Consider the following 23,458-nt stretch of genomic DNA (forward strand, 5'->3'; position numbering starts at 1 on the left):
ATTTCCTTAAATATTCTAGTCTGGGTTTCCAGAACTGTGCTACGGAAGCCATTGCCACTATTACTGTTTCTAGATAAGCTAGATTTCTTTTTAAAACATAAGAATAAAAAGTTGTTTTCGTAATGAAGCATCTTTCTCTCTCTCTCTCTCTCTTTCTTTTTACCCGTGGAAAGTGCAAAAAAAAAAAAAAAAAAAAAAACCGAGTGGAAAACGTTGATCATCTTCTTTTGGTCACGCACTTATTTAAAATGTTTTTTTAATTATTTAATTTCCCTTTGCAAGTATTTTTTGCTACTTTTCGCACTGAAACTGCAAATGCATACGCAGGAGAAAATATGAATTAGTGGAAAAGTTTAAGTTAAAATTTTAATATATTTTCATTTAATGTGTGTGTTTATATATGTGTACACGTGAATGAAAATGCATGTAACAAACTTTTTATAGAAAAATAAAAATACCTTCCTGTTTAAAATCTCACAATAAACGGAAATAAATGTCAAAAAATTCATTCAACAATTTATAAAAATAACGCTCTACTCAAAATTAATTGCCGACTGCTACTTGACTAATTTGGATAATCTTTGGTGCTTTGAACTTGAAAATCAACCGGCAGGTAGAAAACAGAAAAGCTTTTTTCATAGTAAAAGTCTATGAAGGAATTATACTACAGAGGGCATACATTTTAAAATATTTAGCACTTTTTCAGTTTTGCATAAACTTCATATTAATTCGTAAAAAAAAAATAATAATTTTTCCACCTTTTTTGAGAAAACCTCCAGAAAAAAACTTTTATTTTCCGGAAAGGGACTTTCATTTCCAGATATCCGACAAATTTCCGGAAATTTTGCATCTCCATTTTCTGCTCAAGAATCTTTTTTTTTTTTTTTTTTTTTGCCAGTTTTTTTCATAAAAAGGAATTCGTAAAAAACCCTTCTGGAATTAAAGAGGTTAAAAATCTATTTTAAATACTATTTCCCATTCTAATTTCTTAATTTTAGATATGTATGCATTGTGCAATGCCGCAGAAGATTTTCTTGAGTTTTAGGTCAATAGATGCAATAATACTTTGGAAAAATGAGTAGGGCAGTCAAAAATGGAGACATTTTAAATATTTTTACCCTCAGCATGGCTATCTGCGATCTTTATAGATCGCAGGTTGCCAAGCCCCGAGTGACTAAAATAAAAACAGTACTCTTTTGTAAAAAATGGAAAACCTTACTCCTTGCTTAGAGGAGATGAAAAAAATTGAAATCATGACAGCGTTATGTTCAACGTTTACACCATTGTTCAAACGAATGAGACATCTTGCTGTTCTTTCATGGAAATAACTTATGATTGGTATCCAAGGCCATTGGTACCCGAATCGAGTCCTGAGAGAAAAGAATTCCCGACGCCCTCATAAAGGAAAAAGAATTCTGCTAAGCTAACTATTCATTTCATTTGTTATTAGTGATTCTAAATTGCTTAAAACTGTCGCAGAGACCTAACGAAAAAATAAGAAATATATGATCAATTACAGTTTACATATGGTTGACCCTAATAAAATTAAGACATAAATGAAAAAAATATCGATTAATTGCTTTCTTTTTTTTTTTCCCCTAAACATTTTGAATCGGTACAATACTTTAAATGAACTAGGTTAATCTGCCCAATAAATAATCAAGTACCGAAGAACAAGTTCCTTTTTCAGAAAATTACACAATATTGTTAAAGACTGGCATTTTTGTATGACAAAGTCGTAATAAAAAATCGAAAAAGAAAAACTTGGACGAACTTGGGGGGATTAAACGAAAGGTGGTGCAGCAACTCACTGAATGAATGCGTTTTACCAGTGACCAAACAACATTTTCTAGTCCTTTCTTTTTTGTTATTGTACAAATAGAAGTTAGAGATGTTAATTCATCTGAGAATAACTTTTAATTTCTAGTTTGTGGAGAGAAAAAAGTATTGACCGTTCATTCACTAGGATGTGTTCATTCATTGGACAGCGTAAAAAAGTAACAACTGCCATCTAAAAATTGTTGCTTTAAGCATGTAATTTTCTGACTTTTAAAATATGTCATATTACTTATGGCCAGGACCAGACAAGTTCCGGTATACTGAAAAACGCACATTGATCACTAGTTCTTTCAGAGAAAGAATCTTCCAGAAGCCATGTTACCCTGCTTTCTCTTATAGACCCTAAGAAATAATTTGTCCTAAAAGTTTTTCCAGGCTCCTAAGATTACAATTTTTGTTGATCTCTGATCATGGCATTGAAACAGTTTATTTTTATGCATGATCCACTACAATTTTCCCGAAGATTCCGAAGCGAAAAACACTACGGGATCTGCAGGCCCTAGCTTGTAACCTTTCCGTCATTAACTTTGATCCAGCATCCCAATCTTTTACTTAATTACTTACAATTTTTTTTCGTCAGCAACTCCATGAAAAACCGTAACAGGGAATATTGAGACAAGTACATCAAAGTTTATAAATTAAACAATATATTCCACGTACCGGAAAACGGAGCTTCTGTACCATGACAAGAGAAGATAAAAATCGACTGAGAGATCTGTTTACATGTTTTAACGGTTGGTCGGGAACTGCTGAAGCACATCTCAACCGTATTATTCGAATTTCTTCTTCATATTAGAGTGTCAGTTTCGCTTGATTTGACTGCGGAAGTTTCTTTTTCCCGTGTAGTTTCTTAGAACACCATTTAAAATACCATTAAAACCATATTTAAATTGAAACATAGAAATTCAGGCATGTTCAATTGAGGCAGTGAGAAGCAAAGAGATGTAAGCACCAAAATTAAAAATTTGGAGATAACCAGTACAAATACTAGGCGAACCTCTCCTCTGTTTTGGGGCAAGAGATATTTCTGGTAGCCCTGATAAGTTCTTATATACAGCATGATTTATTAAAACTTTTCAATGAAAGCCTAGGACCGGAACTTTAAACGCTTTTTACTCAAAACTTGAAAATGTCCTCTTATACATCCCTTTGCTTCTCAATGCCTCGATTCATGCTTTAGTTTCGTCTTTTTGCTCGCAAGAAACGCTTATCGTTACTTTAGATGTGAAAGTTTTGCCTATTAACTTTATTAGTATAAATACGACTTATAAGCTACGTATATTGATTTGCTATTGCGACAGCTTGTCTCAAAAACACGTTACAAATTTGAAATATTAAATCTATACCGCGTGTAGTGTAGTCTTATGAGCTGGTAAGAAAACTGATTTTGCTTTCTTAGAAAAAAGAATTTGTAACCCATGAAATTAATGCATTAGTATCGAGAACAGTCTTCGGCTTTGCCATTATTCTGAATGACGTCATGTCACACGATTTGATACAATTCAGAATGGTATATCATGCCATTATTCGAACTAGTGTAAGATTCTTATTAAAATGAGCCTGTAGGTTGTGAGAGATCATTTCATCTTTATATTAATTTTTAAGATCTACTACATATGAGGCAACTCAGTTGAATCAACTTTCAAAAAAATGGCTCTCAACTAGTTGACTGCATTTTTCGTTGTCTTCACACAGGGCAACTTAGTTGAATCAACTTTCGAAAAAAATGCCTCTCAACTAGTTGACTACATTTTTCGTTGTCTTCAGATAGGGCAACTTAGTTGAATCAATTATTCTTCTAATAAGCCGAATTGATTTGAGCAGCTGCTCCTCAACGCTGTTGAAACTGAATAGTATGGACTCAACTAGTTAACTCATGTGCAGAATGAACGCTTGGCAATGTCCCAATGAGTTGAATCAACTAAACAGTTGATTTAACTCATCGGGATGAGAACGGTAGCGGCACATCTTCCTAGTGTACTTGATGAGTTGATTCGCATGAAGGATTCCGGGCAATTACTTCACTTTTCTACCAATTTACACTTTCTTGTAACTACCAGATCGAAATTTGATTCAACTAAGTTGCGCCGAGTGTGGGAGGCCTAAAGGTGTAAATGATCTGTATTTCTTATTGCATTTGAGTTGCTTTGTTAGCAACTTAAATTTTTCTTATAACTTGGGGTTGTTCTGTATGACATTCAGTTTTTTAAGGGAAAGATATTTAACGTATTCACTGCATTCGTTTTCATATCTGGGATTCTCGGGGAGTGGTAACGAGATTTAATTCATTTTCCTGTTTTTCTGCTTGCTTACTTTAATGTTTCAATGTAAAGATTATTCTTCCTTAACGCATCATGAACGGAGCTACCTCTCATTCTGAGATCTTTTCCGGCTAAAAAAAATAACTTAAATAGTTTAACCCTTTTGTAAGCATTGAGCTTGATTCAAAATCTGTGTTTACTTTGTTAGTATGTGGCGTGAGTCATTCATTAATCGTTGTTTAATTTTGTTTCCTTTTTTTTTTTATTTATCAATCATTTTGCAATAAACCAACACAATCAAACCGGCTCCTTCTAAAACAGCCTTTTTAAAACTTTATATCCTTTATTGGGTAGTAAAAATAGCTTTGCTATACGCTAATTCTTTGCACTCAAAACAAATATTTTTAAACCAATGTTGGAAGTTATATTATTATTTAAATACGTGGACTCGATATTAAAGAAAAACTAGCTGTTTGAAGTAACAGTAAGATATGATCATAATTATTATTAATTTTCCTATGTCTAGAATTATTTGAATAACATCAAAACAAAGTAAAGGAATTCTTCTGCCGATATCCTAACTTTTGTTACTTGAAAAGCACGTGGATCATCACTAAATATTAGACATAAAATGTTGAAAATTAACATAGAAAATTAAGTAATTTCTCACATAAAGTTGGCATAAAAATAATAATATAATAGCGTTAGCTATTTATTGCACGGATGTTTTTGTAGGAATGCACTGCTAATATCCAATGCTTCTTATTAAAAAAAACTGCAAGTTATATGCATTGAATGTTTTCTTAATCCATTCTACTGCATTATTTGAATATTTTGATGTTTTATCCTGAAAAGCAAATGGAATGCTCATTGGATTACTGCCATACCCATCTCACTACACTACTCCAAGCGTTCCGCTTTTACATACTCGGAATATTTCAGCTTATATTTACGAGACAGGACATTTTAGTAACTATTTTATGCTTTACTACCATTAAATGGGCTCGTAATCGTAAAAATGTCAGCCGGTTTTATTTTTCTTTCGGGTTTACGCCAGAATAAATTTCATGGTCTTCGAATTCTAAGCAAAACAGCCGTGAGGAAAACGAATCTCGAGATCTTCAAGGCAAATCATTTCGAACGTGAAGTCCAAGAAAACTTTTCTGTTTAATGTTTAATCTTTATCTTCAATATTGTGACATTTTAAAGCAGAAAATAAAAAGCACGCATAAATTAGTACACATTCTAAAATGGTTGTATTTTGTCGTCTATAAATGATGCCACGTTTTGAGGGGAAGAGGGGTTCGTGAAATTGTGACAGTTTATGAAAAGGAAGAATAAAGGGTCATGACTAGGACTGCAGAGTAGGAGTCGATCTGATTTTAGGGTAAAGGACTCGGAGTAGGTGATTTACCTCCAACTCCGCAGCCCTGGTGATGACATCACACATTTTAGTTGAAGTGAAAACCTTTTTATGGCAATATGTTTGCAAAAATATAGCGTCGCATGTGATGATGGGGGGTATGATGAATTATGACACTTTGTGACAAGGGGTGGGTCAAAAATGTTGAACTAAATGTAGCATTGTGTATGTGCAGCCCCTATGCTCAAATTGCAAGATGGATTTGCGGAGATTTTTTTTCGGCAAAATGTTTCTCACGTATTGAAATATGAATTTCTTTCTTTCCAAAGTGCCTAATGTCTTTTCTCATTGGACGTATGTATGTGTGCTTATGTTTTGCTTATTCGGTAAAATTCATTCGGCAAACTGAGAATCTCCTTCGTCTAAAAAAACAAAGTTCGGACGTCCTTGGATGGAATATCAATCATATATGGGGCATTCCAAGGTATTTTTGACATTTATGTAGAGTCCGTAGCGTGACCTTTTTTGCCATAACTTTTTAATTTACTGTTGGATTAGCATATTATTTTATTTTGATCTTTTCCTACCAACACACCAGCTCAAATTAAAATAATTTGCAAATTAAACGGTAAATTAAAAAGTTATGGTAAAAAAGGTCACGTTACGGACTCTACATAAATGTCAAAAATACCTTGGAATGCCCCATATACAAAAGGAAATCCTGAACGAGATAACTTATAGGAAACCTTGTACTTTCATTATCTTTCTCGTTATTATTATTATTTATTGTTATTTATTATTGTTAAATATTTCTGTTTTGTATTGTTATGATTTTTTTATATTATTGAGATTTATTGTTGTTGTTATTTTTATTGTATTTTTTTTGTCTAGTAGCATATATTAATTTACTATTGTTACTAGTAGTGCTGATTTATTTTCAATATGGGAGGACCCGTAGGCTCTAAGGGTCATCCCTTAGAACCCTTGGTTTTAAATAATCTTCCCAATCCCATTATATAAAGAATAAAAGTGAGCTTTTTTTTTCACAAATATCTATCAATAACTAATAACTTTTTTTTTCTTAAAACATACTTTCTGGTTTTCAAGACAACCATTAAATTCTATTTTAACGTCACTTAATTTTAAAAGGGCTCATGTACGTAGGAATGACAATTATTCGAACAATGCTGTACATTATTCATTTGACGAAAACATCCATTTTACTGTCATTTTCTCAAATTGGTACATTTTCCTTCGTTCCTTATCCTTAAGTCACGAATCAGTAATATTTCCCTTACACTCGTCATTGTCTCGTTGCTGTTGGCAAATATTTATTGCTTCTTTTGTTCGTTATACACTTCTGAATCGCCATTAAAAGAGCTTTTCATCAATTTAATAATTTTTAAGGGTCATTACTTCATAAGTTCTGAAAAGAATTACGTTTCGTTTTCCTTGACGGTAATGTACCATTCGCAAATCCCTGTAAAAAGTCATGCTCTACACTATATAGTAACCAAGAATCAATTATTTTAGTTTTTCTTATCACCCGTCTGAATTGTTTTCGATATTCGTTGACAAGAAAAAAAAAATCATGGTCATTTCTTACAAAATATGAAGCCTGTCAGCTTACAAAAACCTTCATTGCAAAATCGGCTTTAAGAAAATTTGCTTTTGATTGCGAAAATTTTACCTGCAAATTGTGACAAAAAGTTTTAAAAAAATGAACATTTATGTTCTGGTGCAAAGTAACGACTAATTCCACTTATTATTCTGCCGTGTGCAGGTAAACGGCAGTATCTGCAAGAACGAGTTTTCGAGATATTTGAGGAAACGCCTTTTGTATTAAATACTAACGATAGGGAAATGTTGGAATTAGGCGCATATTTCTGCCTTTTTTTCAGCGGAAATATAAATAAGCAAGTTTGTACTATAAAGCTAGCGTACAATAAATGAGAAAAATGAAAAAAAAATGCAGTTACTGCCCTTAACCTGCCCACGTCAATATTGCACATTGTTTTGCAAATAGTACGTTCATTGATTCCACTAATTCTGTAATTAAAAATTGCTCTTATAATTAAAAGAAACAGAATAAACAGTCACATTTGAAGCAATATAATTCATTAGTTAGTCCTATTCATTTTTTTTTCCTTTTCAAATATCGCTCTTCTATTTATTTGAACGTTTTCGTTCATTTATTTCTTTAGTTCTTTAAAAGAAATTCCACTTTCTCTTAATAGGCATTTATAAAACGTATTTTTCCTACCTTTCAGTTAAGTGACTATCGCTTATATTTCTTATCTATAACTTAAGCAACTTTCATTGTGCATTGTTAGGTAATTTTGGATAACCTTTTTTATTTATTTTTTCTCTTACTAACTATTCTAGATAGTTCGTATCATACTGATATCACATTTTGCATTGCTAAAAAAGGCATAGTTGCTGAAGCCTCGAAAGTTGAAAATTATTTTTAAACGTCGCAAATACATGCAAAATTTATTTTAATTTCCTCAAACCTTTTATTTAAATTAGACGAGATTAAATGCTAAACGCCAAATAAATCAGTTGTTTTGAAACAATATACGAGGATTGCTAAAATTACCAAAAAAAAAAAAATCAAATGGATAAAACTTTTTGCAACATATCACTTTTAAGCTTCATTTTCTACGTGAAAACTAAATAGAAGTGTAACATTCAACGGACATAAAAATAAATATTTAACGCAAAAATTTGCTTTGGTTTTAGAAAAGTAATTTAGCATGCTTAAATTTAGAGATACACTGGTGTGCAAAAATTAAGGACCAGACGGTTTTTTCAATATAACTTTGTACAAAAGCTTTCCAAATCAACACATTTAATATCGTAAGATCCCCAATACGTAAGGACATGTGTAATGTAAGCAACACTTACTAATAAAAGAGAAATCAGAGGGATAAAAAGAAGCTTTATTAAAAAAGTAGCATGGAGCGCAATGCGACTGGCCAAAACATCCCTGTGATGGGTGTCCAGCAAGAAACATCCGGTCTTTAGTAGGGATATGATCTCCCCCGACTGCTAGGCAGGTTTCACAGCGTCTGCCCATGCTGAGAATGAGGGTGTCAATGAGTTGTTGAGGCATTACTGCCCATTCGTCTTGCAGCGCCAATCGAAGCTCCCGAATGGTTACTGGTGGTAAGGTACGAGCTGCCAAGCATCTGCCTAGAAAATCCCATACATGCTCGATGGGATTGAGATTCGGAGATCGTGCCGGCCAATCCATACGTTCAATATCCTCACTCTCTAAGAGCTGTTCGGCAGCTACTGTGCGATGACATGGTGCATTGTCGTCCAGGAAAAGGAACTGCGGACCCATAGCGCCTCTAAAAAGACGCACATATGGAAGAAGAATCTCGTTACAATAACGGGTCCCGTTGACTGAACCTGCGTCGAAGATGTGAAAGTCTGTACGACTACCAAGCATAATGCCTCCCCAAACGAGAACACCGCGACCTCCATACCTGTCCCTTTCAATGATGTTCGAGGGATGATTGCTGGCTTCCCCGCTCTCTCCAGATGAGTATGCGATGAGAATCGCTACTCAGATTGAATCTACTCTCATCTGTAAAGAGTACTCGTCCCCATTCATTGTCTCTCCAATTCCGAGGTTCCCTGCACCACAGAGAACGCCTTCTCCGATGGGCAAGCGTTAGAGGTACACACCGTATAGGGCGTCGTGCAAACAGACCACCACCGTGCAGTCTTCTGGCCACGGTAAAACGCGATATCGGTCGTCCAGTCACCTGTGTCGTTTGTCTAGCGATTTCTCCCGCTGTCTGCCGCCTGTTTCTTCTGGCCTGTAAGACAATATACCGGTTATCTGCGGGTGTAGTTCCTCGTGGACGACCACTACTGAACCCCCGGATAGCTGTTCCTGTAGTTTGAAATTGTCTCCAAAGTCGTGAAACAATGCTGTGAGCAATTACGAACTCTGCAGCCACACTTGTCACACTGCGGCCTCCCTCCAACTTCCCAATGATTCGACCTCGGGTAAAAGCATCCAGATGTCATCTAACAGATTGATTATTCGCCATTTCTCGCCGAGGCAGCAACTCGGTATGACTTTAACTGCTATACGGCGTGCAATCTCTTTGCCAGAAATACTGATCTTACACCGACAACGTGCTTTATACTACTCAGACACTCCCCCATTACGTCTGACTACATATCTGCACATGTGCTACCGTACATCACCTTACTTAATCTCCTGATTAGTCTTTCTGTCCGCTCTGCCTCTTCGTTCAGCTGATATGCTAATTTTTCGACTTCGTCCTTAATTTTTGCACACCAGTGTATTTCTAAGACTTTTTTCAAGACGTGAAAGTACTCCCTGATATCATGTTGTAAAATTCCAGGCTGTTGTGCCGTAGTCTGAGTGTTGTTAGTAACACTCAGACCTCGGCCCAACAGCCCGGAATCTTACAACATTATTCGCACCGGCCGTGAAAGCCCTCATTCTTATATTACTTCCTGATATTTTTTGGAGGAGTGAAATTCATTTTGAAGGAGTGAAATAAACGAAAAAAAGTAAAGGCTGTTATAGCAAATCTTATTCTATTAAAAAACTTTCTACAGATGAAATGTAAGGCAGCCGGAAAGGAAGAACTGAACACTATTTTGAATTTAAATATCGTCGCCTCAGAGCAACACTAAGTCATCTAATCCCAGGAATAATACTAAAATATCCTACTATTGATCTGAGGCGACGATATTTAGAATGCTAAAATAAATAATATTTTACGATTAAAAAATAACGAAACTCTCAAATGTAATATTTTTTTTTCAACTTCCGGTTTTCCCCTTCATTTTCCACGATGACTTTTTTTTTTTAATCACAAAGTGTGAAAATTCGCTTGACTAAATTTTTGAGGCGCATTTCCAATTTTCAGTGCGTGAAATTCGTTTATCGGAGCTTTAATAAAATCCCTGCTTACATTCAATATCAGATTAAACAATACTGGTAGTGGGGCACATTACACACATAATATCAAGTTACCATATGTATGTTTATAGTTTAGTGCTAAAACCATTCTAAAAATCCATTAAAATAAAAAATGTAGCGAGATAAATTGGGCCAAAAAAAAAAAAAAAAAACATTAAAACTTTAATTACGATTGAAACTTATCCTCCAAATATGTTTGAAAAAGCCGCTAAATAAAATTGAAACTTAAAATCAAAATATTAAATAATCTGCAACTTCATTAGTTACCTCCGATCTCGCCAAGCGACCACGTTCCGCGCTACCATACCCAGCCATTTTTTGGTTTACCAAAACATATTCGTTACCTTTACAACTCCAACTAAAAAAAGGCTTTTTAAAATTCGTTACTTGACTCGAGAAAAGCTTCAAAAACCATTTGATATTTTTTTTTCCTTAAAGTTTCAAACGCTCAAAATCTACAATTCTATGTTCAGCCAGGAAATTGTTAACTTTAATGAAAATTATTTTTATAATTAACTTGAATTAATTATTGTTTTTAGCAATGATAAAAATCAGATCTATGTGTTGTTCCTTCTGATTGAGTTTTGAGTGTATCTAATTGTTATCTTTTCTTAAATTCGCTATAGGTTACCGCCTTATTTGATTTTTACGTATTGTAGTGATATATTCATTGCAATTGCTTCTTTGAATGTCAAATTATTCTATTTATGCATAATTCTTTTTTTATATTATTTCAGTTTTTGGGCATTAATACTTAACTTTTATGTTTTATTTTCTTCTAGGTAAGTGGTTTCTCAACTCATACTTTATTGCTTCTATTCTTCAACTATTAATTAAATTGAGTGCAGTAAGTTTTCATCTGTTTTTTTTTCTCCCTCAATGATATATATACATTTTTAGCTTTGTTCCAAAGCCAGTGGCGTAAAAAAAGGGGTGGGCTTTGGACCCGGAACCCTCCCTTATTGTTCAAAATAAAATTTCTGCAATAAAAATCAAAGTGCTTTTCTTGTACTTAAAAGATGTTTTACATTATCTAATCAATTATGTGTATACATGAATGTTTATGAAAAATTAAAATCAAACTTTGAGTGGTTCTATTCATATTTTAAAGTGCTTTTGTTTTTAATGCCCGAACACCCCTTGAAAAAGTACTCGCTACGAGGCTGTCTTAAACGGAGTAAAGCAAGATTTAAATTATTAAAGTTTAAAGAAATGGTGCTTTTTTGAAAAGTAATTTAAAGCCTTTACTGGATGAGATCCTAAAATGTACTCTTTAACGTTTTGAACAGAAAGTAAACTCTCCATAAAATTTAAAAAGTCAAATCCTTCATGAAAATCAAAACAAACGAAACGTATTCTTTACAAAATTATTACTATTTTTAGAAGTAAAATAATATCTATAAGCTAAAGCAATCTTTTCTTTCTGACAATTTTCCAAAAAAAAAAGCAGGTAATTGAAATTTTAACTTTTGTGAGGTAAACAATACTCCACGAGAATGAATGTTAGAATGTTTAATATTGGATACTTTTTGGGTGCTTAAGTTTTATGGGCAAAATGTACCGATTGAGTTACATTGAAATAAGTGGAGAAGTGAACGATTTTTTTTTTTACAAATTTCAAAGTTCCACGAATTGAACCTATTTACATGTGTTTATTGTATAAAAGGAAAAATAAATATTTTTTCAACAAGTAAGGCCAGGACATATGTCAAAGCACTTATCTATTGGAAACATTTTTTTACTTAACTTTTGCATCATTTACTTTATACCAGCTTCGATTTCGTTTTTGTTCATTTGTTTCAAACAAAAAAAGTCACTAACCTAGTCACTTTTTTGAAATATAATCAATGTTCACAAATAAATTTCAAAAAATCCAACCTTGTCACTTTTTAGAGGCTTTTTCTATTTAAATGTTAATTTTAGCTTAAAAATGTAAATTTTGATACGCATCTCTTTTAAATTGTGACCAGCATTTGTATACACCCAAAACTCGATGCAATTTGAAGAAACTTCTGCTCGAACTACGGATGACCCAAAATGGCTCTCCCGAGCTGTACGACTCCTCCATCTCTGGTTGGTCAAGCGCTCATCATCCGTGACGTCACAGACTTATTGTTCGGTTTTGAATGGCGTGCGGTCGGGCATATTTTCACTAGTTTTTGTCCTGTCTCTACCAGGCAGAATATATTTATTAGCCACGATAGCTCGCATGTGTGTGGATGGGGCGACCTTTTTTTTCTGATGCAAAAGTTGGGATTCTTACTGGAATAGAGTTTGCGCGTATTGTGAATGTGTTGACGACAAGGGATTTAACCCTCTGAGTGTGGAATCTTTGGAATTTTTTGCTGTTACCGAAAAGTAAGGTAAGCCATATATAACAAATAAATAAACGACAACAATTCATTTAATATTTTTTAAATTATTAGCTATGCTTGCTTCTTTAAATCATTAATATGCTAATTTATATGTATTCTTTGGTAATACGCAGTATGCAAAATGATTTATTGAAACATAAATGAAACGTTTTTAAATTCTAAAAAAGAAAAAAACAATGGTTATAATCGATATTACTGAAATATCTGAAATGAAATTATATATTTGTAACGACCGCAAATTTTGACGAAAATTTCATCTTGAATTATTTTTATACAAAGAATACATTTCTTCAGCTGAATAACTGTTATACATTTTGAAGTACTGAAGAAAACTACATTTCACAATCATTTAGAATGCTGGAAAAATGATCGCGTATCTTTTAAGTATTTTTATTTATCATTTCCAAGTTTAAATAAGAATTTTCATTTTATGTATTTTATTTAAACTCATTGTATTTTGTGATTTTTTCCACGATTGTTTTATCTAATTCGGAAGAAATCGAGATATATTCTGTATGACTTTAGGGACAGTCAAATTCACCGCCTTGTGTCGTATATTTAGTTCAGTTTTAAGAAAATCGAAATTTTATCAATCCCTGTGAATTGTTTTGCTTTCGAGTTGTGTGTATGTTTTTGCTTTTTCATTGCAATTAGCCTCCTGCTACCTGTTGTATTTATCAATTAAAAAAGTTTATTTCATCCCTATGCTTTGTTCTCTTGAGGTTTCAATGAAGAGTTTGCTTTGTTTCAAAATTATTTGCATTCTTTTTTTTTTCTATCATTTTTCTTTTTTATATTTTTTTAAAATACTTTTTTTTCTTTCTTTAATACTCTTCTCGAAGTGTGAAATCATGCGTGTTGTTATTGCTATAACTCCTATACATTTTTTCTCATTGAAGTTTCTAACACTTTTCCTAAAAATAACGTGTCAGAGCATGAAAAAAGTGAAAATCAGTGCTACTTTCCATAAGTGATTTTGAAATTGAAGTACAACGTGATTTAAAAAAAAAAAAAACACGCATAGTTGGGGCAAACCGAACCTGGCAGAATACGTAATGGTGTGATTAGGAGCCTAGCCTTCACAATGCTGCTTAATTAGCTTTGTCCCAACTATAGTGCCCTGAAAAAGTAAAGGACATTATCTGCAGAAAAAAGTTTGAAATATTTGAAGAAACACGTTTTGGATTAAATATTTACAATAGTGAAATGCTGAAATTTGACATTTTTTTTTTCGTGCTTTATTTTCAGTAGAAACCAAATAAGCAAACTTGCAGTACAAGCAGCACAATAAAGCTCAAGTACAATAGATGACGAAAATACAAATGAAAAAAAAGAAAGTTTTACAGATACCGCCTTTTACTATTCTAGGGCTCTGGAGATACTTCTCCGATCTTTAAAGTTTAAAATAATGATAACAATGATAAAAATAACAATAAAAATAACAGAGAGAAACAGCAAAACTAACACGAGTCATTATACTTTTTCAATGTCTCTGGTTCCACCTTTGGAGTTACATACATAAAAGTGCAATTTCGTTTCTCAAAGTATTTTTTTTAACCTCCCCGTTTTATATTCTTTCGTAAAGTACAAAATGTTCTTTTTTTTTTTCTTTTCATTATAACCTTTCAGAACTAATAAATTATTGGCAGAAACAAATAAATCAGCTAAACAAATTGGAACGCAAGATCAATGTGTGAAATTTAATAGACCGAGAAATGCAAATTTAGAGCAAGCGTTAAAAATGATGTTAGGGAAAACAGGATCAATTAATCATGAACAGGCTTATTTTGCGATTAATTTAGGCTAAGCAACACAACATTTTCAAATGGACAATCCTTTCAATTTTATGGTTCTTTTCTTTCACCTTTTTTTCCCTCCTTCATATTTTTCGACCCGCATAGGTATTTTTGGAAACAGAAGTATTTAACTAGGGCCTCGGAGGAGTGATTTGTGGGTGAGGGAGTCAGAGTCTGGAGTCGAAGGATTTTAAAGTTCAAGAGTCAGAGTCTGTCATTTTCCCTCCGATTCCTCAATGCTGCCAGGGCTAGAGAGTCAGATTTGAAATAGGAGTCGGGTTGCTTTGGGGGCAAAGGTATCGGAGTTGGTAATTTTCCTTCAGACTCCACAGCCCTAGTTTTCCTGAGAGAAGTTCTCTACGAGGGCGTAAGATACAATGAAAATTGCATAAACCTATGTGTAACAAGGATCTTTTTTTATCTTTTGAGCGAAGGAACAAAATCCATAAGAGTCAGCAAATCAATGTTCTGATAAGTTATACATGACTTATATTTATCATTTTCAAGAAATGAAGGAAAGTAATACAGTGAAACCTGAGTAAGTTGATCACTTGCGGTGCAGTACTTTAGTGGTCAACTTAGACAGGTGGTCAACTTACAAAGGGTTTGTTATATGATTCTCAGCCAAATTTGATGCATATTGGTGATCAACATAGACAGGTAATCAACTTACAAGGGCGGTCAACTTTACAGGTTTTACTGTATATAAAATCTTTGCGAAAGATACAGGAGTTATTTAAGTTCTTTAAACTGAAAAAAAAAGTTTCAGAAAATGTGAGAAAAAAATTGAGCTAAACCAGGTAAATTGTCCATATATACGGCGTTACTAAAAACGAGGCCTGAGTGAGGAGTATTCCTGTATAATTTTAACTTTGGAATTCAACAAAGTTGGGTGAATTCGATTAAATATTGAAAACTTCTCCAAATCCAAAGGACAGAGAGAGATCGTTCTGCATTAGTGTTGTCTAGATCGAAATCGTTATATGTAGTTGAATCTTGTTTATTTACATGGCTTTCGTATTTTTAAAAGTAGAAGTAAAAAAAGAAGTCAGGCACTTTCAGCATTGTTGGATAATTGTGTAACCATTTTATAAAATAATGAATTTTCATTTTTGATTTTTTTTACCTAATGATTTCCTAATGTTAGAAAAACAGTAAAGGTAGTATTATTTCACAAACATTTCTTAAATTATTTGGCAAGTAAAATTTTTTACGCGTCGAATGCAAACCAATGATACTGATTTCTGAAAGATCTTTTAGGATGATATTTCTCGATTTTATTCTTAGGCAAAGTAATAAATTTCACTTATGATGACAATTTTGGAAATTGTGTTTTTAAGTGTTAAATTTTGAGATCTATATATTTTATGACATATGTCATTTTTTTTATTTGTATTCAAGTTTCATACTAGAGTAGTTTTATATTTGTGTTTTTAATGAATCATTTCCTGCAACTTTCAATTTCTATATAAATTTTCATCAATAGATAAGTTTTATTTTTTTTAAAAAATAGCTTGTTTCATTCTCTATAGGGCTCTCGTGCTTCGAAGGGGGAAGGGGGATTCGTGAACGAGTGACAGTTTGTGACAAGAGTGAGGGAGAGGATAACAAAAATTGTGACATCATGCTTTTTTTTGTAAGAAAATGTTTATGAAAAACAATGTGACAAAGAGGCGGAGCGGCATGATGAACTGGACACTTTGTGCGGAGAGGGGGTCAGAAATTTTGGAAAGAAGTCTGACATTTATGAACAGCCCCTATCATAGCAATTTGAAAGGTTGTTATTTTAATGTTGAAACTGTTTTAATATTATTAGTTGTTCTTCAACTTATATATATATATATATATATATATATATATATATATATATATATATATATATATATATATATATATATATATATATATATATATATATATATATATATATATATATATATATATATATATATATATATATATATATATATATATATATAGGATATACAAGGTCTTCTGTTTTAACCTGCAAGACCTTTATTTTTGTAACAATTAGTCCTAGATGTATACTTCCAATTGCAAAAATATTCAAAATGATATGCAGAGTTAAGGTATTGAAAGTTTGAAGTAAAAATAAAAATAAGTCAAAAAATACAAAATTTTAACTTTTTGTATGGGCCCCAGGTCCCCTAACTTATATTTAGGGAAATTATCACCATTGTAAAATACAGTAGAACCTCTCAATAAGGGACACTAAGGGGACCGGACATTTTGTCCCTTAAATAGAGGTGTCCCTTATTCAGAGGTGGATGAATTGATGCATGTCGTGTACTTAGTAGTATAATATCACAATGAACATTAACTATTAACACTTATTATTATATACTGAAAAAATTTTCATATATGCTAAATAAAATTCACAATCATTCAAATTTCTAAGTTTATATTATTTTATTAACAAAAATTTAATCAAAAATTTTGTAATGATTAAGTTTTGTAGCATACAGAAATAATTTTGAAGTAATTCAATTACATATATTTGCTTTACGTCATGTAATTTACAATGTGATACTATGTGAATTACGATTAATGTTCAAATTTTAAGTTTTATATACAAAGCTAATTTGCTGCTGTGCACTTTCCGTCGGCCCTGAACCTACTTGAATAAATTGTTGAGAGGACAAATCATGCATGTTAATTTCAGCAAGTTTTTTTACGCAATACATTACTGGTTTCCTTCACATATGTGTATGTCAAACTTACCTCAAATAATTTTTTAGAGGAATAGTGACACTTTAATTCCAGTAAAATTTATTATTTCTTATGCGCTTATGCAATATTTTTTGCATTTTTTTGGGCTTTTTGACTGTTCCTAAAATAGAGTGTCCTTTAATTAGAGGTAAATACATAGAAGTCCCTATTCAAAGGGACTGGGACCAGAAAAAATGTCCCTTAAATAGAGGTGTCCCTTATTCGGAAGTGTCCCTTAATGGAGGTTCTACTGTAATTCCAACACAAAAAGTTCGACATAAGTACGGCCAAATTCACCTACATATGATACGCAGCGTTTTGTGACCTACACCACTTTTCACTCGCCGTCAATAACACATTTTTTTTTGGGGGGGGGATGTATCTGCTAACAAGTGTTTAAAATTATGTGTGCATAAAGTGTGGTTTTTCAAGTTGTTCGAGGGTTTGCAGCGTGTTTTTGCGTATCACGGTATAACATTTGCATTCATTTTTGAATAGCAATGAAAAATATGAATACCTCGTTTTTCTTCGACAACCTTTCATTCTTCTGAAAGGGCAATAAGTTCTAATCTCATCTTCTGTATGGTCCCTTAAAACTTTGAACTTGAATATCTCTTTGAGTTTTGATCGCACTAATGTCATGCTTCTTGTGTCAATAATAGTTTTCAATGGAGATTATTTCTCTAAGTAATATTTGAGGATCTGGGGCTCGTATAAAAAGTTAAATTTTGTATTTTTTGACACTTATTTTTACTTTAAATTTTCATTGTCTTAACTCTGCATCTGATTTTGAACATTTTTGCAATTGCAAGTATGCACCTGTGTATGTACATATATATATATATATATATATATATATATATATATATATATATATATATATATATATATATACAGGGGCGAACTGGCCAGGTCGGCTAGTCGGGGATCCCCGACTGGGCCAACCGCCGAGTGGGCCACTTTAAACAATTTTTTTTATTGAACTTAATACATTTAATTTACGTATAACATTTTTTAAAGCGTAATAATAGAAGAAAAAATGAAATTTGTTCACTCTATGGGGAAAAAGTGTTTGGAAGCAGGTTTATTTTTCTCCCATCCTCAGCACCAGGGGTCAAAGTAAATAGCCGAAGTCCACAGGTGCGAATGCTTTCCTCTCTTTGTCAACTTTCTCTCTAGTTTTTAGAGCTCTGGGGTCCATGGCTCCCACATTAAGGAAACGGGAATGGGCCAGAGAAATTAGGGTCCGACGCGACCTGAAAAAGGGTCCGGGACAAAAAAAGAGCTTTCAAAATCTTATATTAGTACGTCTATTAACAACAATTGGCCTGTACCAATAGGCAAAGCGGCCCCGGACCTGCTATAAATGTGTGGGCCATGCTTTGGGGTGTCGATACATGAGCAGCGGCATGCACAAGGTTGGGGACTTTGATGAAGGAACGAGTTAAGTCCAAACTTTTCCTATTTTAAAAATTCATGTTTGCGTGTGGAGAATTGGTTGTTCCGATTGGTGCAACAACGGGTCACAAATGTAAGATTAGATCTCTGCTTTCTAGTAAATAATGTGGGAAAGATATTAGCCTTTCTATCGGACACTAATGTTATTTATTGGTCTTACAAAAATGAGTGAGTCTGGACTTACCTGTTTCTTGGTTTTTGCATCAAGGTCCAAGAAGGAAATTGTGTATTACAGATTCAAGGTGGTCCGGGACACATTATGAAAAAAAAAATGGTATTAAACAATTTAGAGTTTTGAAATTTTTTACACTGATTCACCATCAGTTTGATTCGCAAAATCATAACATAAATATTTTTAAAAAATATATTTAAATTTAGTTATTGTTTTCTGAAAAAAATGGCGTTGCTTTAAATTGCTAAAACTCAAAATATTCTTGGTCAATTTTCAAATTTTTTTCAAAAAACTATGCACAAATATCTAAGTTTTAATTTTTATTCGACGATTTAAAAAATATTAATTCAATAAAAATCGAAAATATTTCATGAAAATTTCGAAAAATTCAAAGATACTTTAAAAAAAAAAAAAAAAAAAAAAAAAAAAAAAGATCATATTTTTTGAAGTAATGTTTTTTTTTTTTTTTTTTCAAATTCAATCGTATAAAAGTCAAAGTAAACTGTTTGAAAAAGATATGCTCCAAATTTCATTGATTTATCTTTATCAGTTCTTGACTTATAAGAGTTTGAATGCCAAAAATCGGGAAAAATTGCATCATGGAGAGAAACGCGTTTGAAGTTTTAAAGTTAAATATATTAGTTAAAAGAATGCAACAAAAATAATTATATCTTTCGTTCTAATTAAGATAGAAACAAGATTCAAACGTCCTTTTAATCAGAAAAAGACAGAGAATTTTTTTAAATGATATTTAAAAAAAATGCAAAATTTGAGACAATTTGTTTTCCGGACCCCCTTAAATTTCGAAAAATTGCCAGACAAAGGCGATCTTAGAACCTTAGGCATTCCCTTAAAGTCAATAACGATAGCTTAGAATTTCACTTAGAGAAATTTTCATGGGAGAGCTTCGTTACGCTTTTATTTGCACTATAGCCAAAAATTGATTTCAGTTTCAGAAAAAATGCCCAGAGAGAACTAGAGTGTTTCCTCCAGACCAAAAAAGGGGTAGTGCGCTTTCAGATAAAAGGGATAAAAGGTTAGAGAAGTTTTGTTGAATAAAAAAAGTGCTTCTTTTACTTTTTGGTATACTAGGTACATACAAAGTTCAAGTGTTTTCGATAGTAATTATTTTTAAAATATTAAAAAGCTTTTTGATGTTTAGTTTTAAAGGTAATGCAAAAAACATTCAGATATATTCCATTCATATTCTTGCGGATAAATGATTCAAACGAAAGAATGATGTTTCAAGGACAGGGGTCGAAGGTTAGCTTAAATGCGGAAGGTCGCGGTGCCCTTCTAAAAAATCTTGGGGGAAACCTTTCTTTTTTCCTTTCAATGTTTCCAAACATATTATAAGATTATATTTTTAAAATTTCAATGTCGGAAAATTTCGAAGGAGAGTCTCCAGATTCCCTATAGTAACGAAATGTAGTTTAAAATTGGGTCAAGTATACTTCAGTTTTTAAATGCTTCCAAATGAAATCACTGACCCTTCTATTCTCTCAAATGTGACCAAAGATAGTGTTGCGTTTTTTAATAGTTCAAACTCTAAAAGTTTTTGTAGAGAGCTCCCTATACTGTTCTATAAAATTATATTAATTTATTAAGGGTAACCTAAAATTGCATTTCTAAAACTTCCCATTTCGGAGAATTTCTGGGAAGTGCCCCGGACATTCTATTGTAAACAAAGATAGACTAAAATGGATTTCAATTTTGAAAAAAAAAAAAAAAAGTTAAGAAAACAAAATTGTGGGGGAACCCCTTGTTTTTCCTCTTCATGAACGCTACCGAAAATTGTAAAATTGTGTTTTTTGACATCAACTTTGAAAATATCGCTTGGAAGGGAACTAGAACCCTGTGTCCCGATTCTTTTCTTAGGCCTATATAGATCAACCAATTTCAAAAAATATCCGGGGGGGGGGATTAATCTGGAATCTGGTTCCTCATCTTTTTCATCGTGTCCTTCCTATGTTGGCAGTGTAGAAGCCTAAAGATGTGCCTTTTCAGGCTTATAACCATAAGTATCTTTTCAAGGCACATAAAAAATGTGTGAGTGTTAGCTATATTTTACGTTTCATAATTTTCGATTTTAGAACTTTAAATCTTAATATAGGAACTTAAAGAAATATAGGAACTAGTGGTAGTTTAATGTCTTTGCTCGACTAATTTACAGAAATGGGTCAAAATATTATTTTGGCGACTGGGCCAAAGTCAGCCAGTCCGCCTCTGTATATATATATATATATATATATATATATATATATATATATATATATATATATATATATGACACAAAAGTGGTTCAATTTATATTTTTACTATTATTATTATTATTATTTTTTTATTTATTATTTTTTTTTTGCTTTCAATTTTCGGAAATCTTCTTAAGTTGATTCATGCTCAGTTTGGAAATTAAACTGTAGGAAATGCCTCTCAACTTGATAATAATTCCGGGAAACATTCCATCAACTACAGAGTCGTTAAAAGAATACTTTTTGTCCGTGAAAAAAATCTTCTCAAGCGTTCAAGATCAGGATTTAAATACTCCTCCTTGCTGATTAGTGTTGCCAAAAAATGACGAACATGACGTGCGATTTCTTTCCTGAACCGTCGTTCCAGGCTAACGCACTCCAGGAATTAAATGCGGATGCACACCGGTTAGGTTTACGGCTTAGTTAGCAACATTTTCGATTTGTCGTGGCCATTGTTTCCTTATAAATGCAGTAATTGCCTTCTTCTCGTGCCTACATATTTCTAGTAGTTTGTGTGAAAACTCTTCAACGCTATTCCATTCGATTGCGCCCGACGTTATTTATTGTTTTTTGGCTTTGTTGACTTGAATGTCTGATGCGGTTGGTAGCAAAACTAGGTCTGCCTGTGTCCACGCAGAATTCTTAATTGTCTTTGGAGCCAGCAATGGTAAAGACTCAGATACTGGACTAAAATTTTTTGGGAAAGTATCAGTTGTAACTGGTACTCATGTGGGATGAAATAGTAGCGCAGACACATAAACATTGCACATACGTTTTTTTTTTTTTTTATGTAGCGTTAAACTGGAAACTGATCAAATGGAAGTCTTAAAGCATACATTTTCAACTGCTGGACTCAAAAATTTTTACTGACTGTTAGAGATTCTTTCTTACTTGCCTTCTTACTTATCCTTGTTAAAAAATAATGATACATAAAAATATAAATAAATGGATTAATAAAAAATATATCAAAATATAAAAATAGAACACATTGTACAATATCTTTAACGCTAATTTTATAATTATTTTTCACAATGTCTGTGATTTTTCTCAATTGTATATATTATATTTATGGATAATAACGGCAACAATTTAGGCAGGGAGAAGCAAAGGGATGTAAGTGGCAAAATTAAAAATTTGAAGATAAACAGCACAAAGAGTAGGGGAACCTCTCTTCTCTTCTGTTGTGGGGCAAGAGATAATTAGTAGCCCTGGTAGGTTCTGCTGTACAGCATGATTTATACAAAAAAAAAAAAAAAAAAAAAAAAAACAATGAAGTCCTACCTAGGAGGGTACTGTTGAACGCGTTTTACTCAAAACTTGAAAATGTCCTCTGACATTCCTTTGCTTCTCACTGCCTCAATTAATTATGAAATAAAATTTTCATTATCTCTCAAACTTAAGAAGAATAAATTAATGGCTTATAATAAATAAATCAAAAGTATGACTTGAAAAAAAAAAAAAAAAAGAAGTATTAGAAACAAGTAGTAAATTTTTTTTCCCATTAAATACTGCACCAGCATGGGAACATTTTTTAGGTTCCGATGAGAAAAGAAAGAAAAAAAAAACCTTTTTCACATGTTCAAAATTTATCTTTTCCATTTATTTCTTTATTTATGACTTTAAACTACTTCTCTTCTGAGAATAAATGTATTTTTGAAAACCAGGCATTTGATATAACTAATTATCTTCCCCCACCCCACCCCCGAAAACGAAGTAATATAAAATAGCATAAAACGAAATCTTTTAACATCAATATAAGTGAATTGTCGTGTTCTTCTAATGGTTCATTATTTGTATGTTTATAACTGATGCAGTCAAAAGCAAAGGGATCCAAGTGCCAAAATTAAAAATTTAGAGATAATTTGAACAAATAGTAAGAGAATCTTTCCTCTGTTTTAGGGCAAGAGATGATACTAGTAGCCCTGGTAGGTTCTGCTATAAAACACAATTTAAAAACATATTTCAATGAAAACCAACCTATGCTCAGAATTTTAAACTTGTTTTACGCAAAACTTTAAAATGTCAATCTCTTCGCCTCTCACTGCCTCCCCTGATGATGAGGGATTGAACCTTCCCTTCATTAACCGACAAGACTTTAAAACCTTGTCAGTTTTCTCATTTTTTAAACTCTTTTAAAACTAGGCGGACTTTAAAGCGCCAAACTACTTAGTACTTTCAATTGTTAAATGGTAGCTCGTGTGATATCCTCTTTATGTTTGGAAACTAACAAATAAAAT

The 23,458-nt window shown here is 32.5% G+C and overlaps 1 protein-coding gene across 2 annotated transcripts in view; it reads left to right on the top strand.

Moving 5' to 3' along the window:
* The window catches only part of LOC129216024 (protein disabled-like), a gene marked incomplete at its 3' end in the record, with an annotated part of 164,279 nt that overhangs the window by 44,028 nt on the left and 96,793 nt on the right, over positions 1-23,458 (top strand). The window contains 1 exon segment of one of the 2 annotated variants that reach the window (XM_054850168.1): positions 12,697-12,801. 2 annotated transcript variants of the gene reach the window in all.

The sequence above is a fragment of the Uloborus diversus genome, chromosome 2, assembly GCF_026930045.1.
Source record: "Uloborus diversus isolate 005 chromosome 2, Udiv.v.3.1, whole genome shotgun sequence".
Lineage (NCBI taxonomy): Eukaryota > Metazoa > Arthropoda > Arachnida > Araneae > Uloboridae > Uloborus > Uloborus diversus.